Here is a 5,790-nt window from a genome sequence, read left to right as displayed (position 1 = left end):
AACCTCTTTAGGAGAAGAGCAATGAACTTTTTTTTTTTATAGTTAAGGACCCCTGGCTCTTTTTCTGTTATTCACTGAAAAACACTATCAATCTCAAAGAGGGTGATTTTCAGTCTCCCTCTTCTGTTGGGTACAATGTATTGTGCACTTTCTCAGCACTAGGCTGTAGGTTGAACATAGTCACCTAGTAGACATCATCACGGTCCCCTGCAGGGTAAGATTTCTTCTCTGCATTTTACAGAGAGGTGATGGAATTTGCCCAAATTCTCTCTGATAGCTAATAATAGATACAGGGTTCAAACCTAGCTTTCTTTGATTCTAAATCTTATTCTCTTAATCAACAAACTTGTAACAAGTGACAGGTAGTAAATATCTGAGGCTTTGTGACCACACAGTCTGCTGTTGTGGCACAAACGTAGCCACATACAGCACATAAGCAAATAAGCATGGCCATTATCCATGTTCCAATATGGCACTGAAATTTGAATTTTATTTAATTTTTCATGTGTCATGAAATATTCTTCTTTCACTTTTCCCCCGCCAGTTTCAAAATGTAAAAACCGTTCTTAGCTTACAGGCCATACAAATACAGGCAGCGAGCCAGATTTGGCCCAAGAGCTATAGTTCACTGACACCTGCTCTTAATCTCTGCAAGGTCCCCAAATCCAGTGTCTGCAGTGGACAGGGAGATAATAAAGTGAGTGAAAAAGGCTGGGCAAGACATGAGGGGTTAGAGGGGACTGTGGCCCAGTATTGCTATTGCTTCTGGGTTTTCAAAGGAAAGAAGCTGGAAATTTAGGTTTGTATTTGCAATCTCCCTGTTTCAATATTAGCAGTAAATTCAAATTTCTGAAAGAAAATACTGTCTTCAGTCAGATATGGCCCACAGGACTTGGTGGTCCAGTGGGTAAGACTCCTGGTGGTCCAGTGGGTAAGACTCCGCACTCCCAATGCAGGCAGCCCGGTTCAGTCCCTGGTCAGGGCACCAGATCCCACATTCATGCCGTAACTAAGGGTCCACATGTTGCAACTAAGAAGTCCACACACCACAACTAAGAGTCCGCATGCTGCAACTAAAAAAAAAAAGATCCTGCAGGCCACAACTAAAGGTTCAGTGTGCCACAACTAAGACCCAGTGCAGCCAAAATAAATAAACAAACAAACAAACAAACAAATAAATAAAGATATGGCCCACAGGTCCCCTTTATTGCAACCTCTTCACTGTGATTGAATGGATTCTCCACACTGGCTACTCTTGGGAATCACTTTGGACTAAAAAAAAAGCCACCACTGAGATGCCTGGGCCTCACCCCCAGAAATCGGATTTAAATGGTCTGCAGTGGGGCAACTGGATATTTTTAAAGCACCCCAGCTGATTCTGAAATGTAGCCACTAATGCCTCCTTCAGCCAATTACACGTACTCCTCCCCAGAGCACTGTACATACATCCTGGAGGAAGGCAGATTTACAGCTGCTCTTGGTGAAAAGTCACCCCATTTAACCTACTCCTGTGGTTGCCCCAAAGCTGCTGCATATAAACACCACTGCCATAAAGGACTGGAGTTCTTTTCCCTTGCACGTTAATCCTTCTACTTGTTAGATACAAACACCAGCTCTTCTTGTCAGGACTGAGGGGTCAAGTGATAGTGACCCCCGGCCAGTGAAGCAGGAGGGCACAGGGCACCAGGCGTGGGGCTGACTTGGGAAATAGTCTGATGGCAATTTTTTCTGCACAGTGCCCTGCTCCGTTTAGAAGCCCAGGGGCCCTGAACCCTGGCTACAGTCACAGGAGCCCCACTCACCGATGTAGGCCACTGCCTGTCTCAGAGGCCTTTGATAGCTTCCTTTGTTCTTCACCTTGGCCCAGGTGGTCTGGTCCACTGTATCAGTCAGGGTTCAACACAGAAACACAATGGGTCATTGGACAGGAGATTCATCCTAGGGATTAGACCTTACAGAGCTATAGGAGGAGCGGGGAGGGGACAGTCCAGGAGGGAAAATGCAGGATCAAAGGAGTCACTAGCCAGTCCCTCTGGGAAGCCAAGCACATTCAGGCACCAAAATGGGACAGCCGAGGGAAGGCCCTCTGGCAAGTTGTGCCTCTGTCAGTGCCACCACCAAGCACCTACTGGTACAGAGCAGGAGGCAGAGCAGAGGAGAGCAAGCTCAGATGGAACCTCTGGACATCTCTGCATCTTATCAGCCACTGCATCTGACCATAGTGACTTTCAGTGATGGTGATTGCTGCACTTGCACTTGCCTCTTTCTGTCAAGTCTTAAAGGGAAGAGGAGTCTAGGAAACATTTCCAGCTGAGTCAAGTTGACACAATACAAACCACACATCCCTGCCCACCTCTCTTGCCTCTTCTTGCCATCATCCTCTGTGATGGTTCATTTTAAGTGTTGACTGAGCCACAAGATGCCCAGATACCTAGTTAGACATTATTTTGGCTGTATCTGTGAGGGTGTTTCTGGGAGAGATTAGCATTTGAATGGGTAGACTGAGCAAAGCAGATTGTCCTCCCCAGTGTGGGTGGGCCTCATCTAATCAGTTGAGGGCTTGAATAGAACAAAAGATGGAAGAAGGGAGAATTCCTTTTTTTTTTTTAAACAATCCTTTATTTTTTTAAAATATTTATTTATTTGGCTGCACCAGGTCTTAGTTGCAGCATGTGTGATCTTCAATCTTCATTGCAGCATGCAGGATCTTTAGTTGAGGCATGTGGGATCTAGTTCCTTGACCAGGGCTCGAACCTGGGCCACCTGCATTGGGAGCGTGGAGTCTCACCCACTGGACCACCAAGGAAGTCCTGGAAGAAGGGAGAATTCTTGATCCCTACCTGGCTGCTTAATCTGAGGCATCAATCTTCTCCTGCCCTTCATCTGGGACTTACACCATTGACTCTACTGGTTCTCAGGCCTTCAGGATGGACTGGAACCACACCACCAGCTTTCATGGGCTTCCAGCAGATTGTGGGACTTCTCAGCCTCCATAATTGCATGAGCCAATTCCTTATAATAAATCTCTCTTTCTATCTCTCTCTCTCTCTTCATAGATATATATATATTATTTGTTCTCTTTCTCTGGAGGACCTTAATACATCCTCTTTTCTATATCACTCTTCTTTCAGTTCCCAGAAGTCTCCAAGTTCTTTCCCACCTCAAGGACCTTTTACTTCTAGCTGAAATATTATTCCCCTCACCACCTCCTTGCCTAGCTCCTTTTTCCTCATCCTTTAGAGTCAAGCTAAAGTCATTTTCCCTGGACTTCCAATATAAATTATCTTCCCGTTATTTTTTTCTTATATACAACTTGAGGATGTATATATACAACAAAGAGACAAGTCTCAACACACAGCTTGGGGTGTATATTTACTTGTAACATCCCTTTCTTGCACCAGCTCTGAAGCTCTTTGAGGACAGGGATCGTGTCTATTCTGTTCTTCACTGTAAACCCAGTGCCTGGTGTGTAGTAGCTCCCAAAACATATCTATTAAATGAAAGAACATAGTCATTTTCAAGGCCAATGTTTGATATAGTATTTTGGAGAAAAAAAAAGGTCCCTTGCCTAATACATGGCTTCATTTTGCTATACAATTTATGGTCGACACAGAGCAACAAAAAATACAATACTTAAAGTTTCTGCCAGGAGGCAAAAATTAGCCATACCACCCACTAACCCTGGGGGACCCCATAGACTTGGAAAAACCATTGGAAGTAACTGCTAAAACTTTGTTTGTGATGTGATTAAATAACTAGCTCTCAGAAGGAATTTTAATGCTCGCCCTACGAGGTCCAGAAAGTTTCTGTGGCATAATGGCCCACATACATTCAGAACTCTACGTGCTTCTTTAATGTCTACATCATTTTCTCTGTGAGAAAGAATGCTTTATCTTTAGTTTGCTTAAAAAATTTTTTCCAAAAATTCCAGACAATCATAATCCCAGTGATAGCAGAGCTTTCTACTATAGTACATGAGCTAACGAACACAAAGAGGTTTGTGGAATCCCTGAGACATAGTGCATGTTAATAAATGATACTTTCCTTCGCACATCCCTAGTGATATTTTCTTCTAAGGATTAAACAAACTTGCAATAAATAGTAAATAAATCCTAGAGGTCTAATGCATAGTATAGTGAATGTAGACAACAACATTGTATTATGATCACCAAACTGGCTAAGAGACTAGATCTTAATTGTTCCAACCACTAAAAGGAAATGATAACTATGTGATGTGCTAATTACTGCTACAATAGCAATCATATCACAATACATAAATGTATCAAATCAACATGTTATACACCTTAAATGTACATAATGTTATATATCAAATATATCTTAATTTTTTTAAGTGCTACTTAACTCAGACTACTGATTATGAAAATGTCCCTGAAAGAAAATAGATAGGTAAGTAAAGGAATTTTCTTTGGGGAAGATAAAAGTGAATATTTTATTTATTTATTTATTTATTTTATTTATTTATTTTTGTGGTACGCGGGCCTCTCACTGTTGTGGCCTCTCCCGTTGCGGAGCACAGGCTCCGGACACACAGGCTCAGCGGCCATGGCTCACGGGCCCAGCTGCTCCGTGGTATGTGGGATCTTCCCGAACTGGGGCATGAACCCGTGTCCCCTGCATCAGCGGGCGGATTCTCAACCACTGCGCCACCAGGGAAGCCCAAAAGTGAATATTTTAAAAGAGCTGCTGGGCCTTACCTCTGCTCTATCTTGAAGCTTAGCTATAAATCTATAGCATGCTTCTTTCTTTCTTCCTTTTTTAATTTGAAAAGCTGGAGAAAACATTAAATTTGGAAAATAACTCTTTGGAGTAAGGAGCTCAGTGTTTTCGGGGACAGTCCTGGACGTTGAACATTTTCCATCTGGTCCCCATAGGAGAATTCTCTCTTCTTCCGCCACATCTCAGCATCCCTGTGGTTACAACTGAGCTCTTCCACTCTTTGCATTAAGAACCAGGCTAGGTAAACCCTCTCTGTGGAATGGGATCATGGGCTTTTCCTGAGGCAAAGGTGGATGCTCTACCACTGTCTGGACTTGGTGGGCGATCTGCAGTTTGCACAGGTGCAGCATTCATCCTCCGCATCAGCATCACCTCTCTGAGGATGACGCCACCACCCTCTATTCTAGGGGGTTACAACTGGCCTGAACTATGGCAAAGGGGGTCATCCACATGGAGTGGACAGATTGGAGAGCTGGCAAGTCTTGTGCCAAGAAGCAGGAGCCATAGGCTGGCTGTAATGGGTGGACAGTCCTCTCCAGGTGGCAAGAGAAGGACAGTCAATGCAACTTCCAAGCACTGGTAATTTATGCTTCCTTAAGTGCTTACTTAAGTGAAGATTATTGCCTCCCCTTAGTGACACAGCTCTGTGTTCCTTCTCTTCCCCAGCCCACAGACAGTGGCTCTCAAAGTACAATCCCCAGACCAACAGCATCGATAGCACTTTGTTAGAAAAGCAGATTCTCGGTCAGTCCCCACCCAGACCAACTGAAACCCTTCAGGGTGGGGCCAGCAATCTGAATGTCTTAACAAACCCTCCAGGTGACCCTGATGCGCACTAACGTTTGAGAACTACGGCTCTAGTCTAGGGCAGTGCTTCCCCAGCTGTGCTTCGTACTACACTCTCTTGGGAAGCTTTGAAAAATCCTAATGCCCAGGCTTCACCCACACTAATTCAGTCAGAATCTGGCAATGAGACTTGGGCATCAGGAGTTCTTAAAGATCCCCCAGGGTGGGGCTTCCCTGGTGGCGCGGTGGTTGCGCGTCCGCCTGCCG

Source organism: Physeter macrocephalus, chromosome 14 (genome assembly GCF_002837175.3).
Source record: "Physeter macrocephalus isolate SW-GA chromosome 14, ASM283717v5, whole genome shotgun sequence".
NCBI lineage: Eukaryota > Metazoa > Chordata > Mammalia > Artiodactyla > Physeteridae > Physeter > Physeter macrocephalus.
This window is presented reverse-complemented; position numbering follows the sequence as displayed.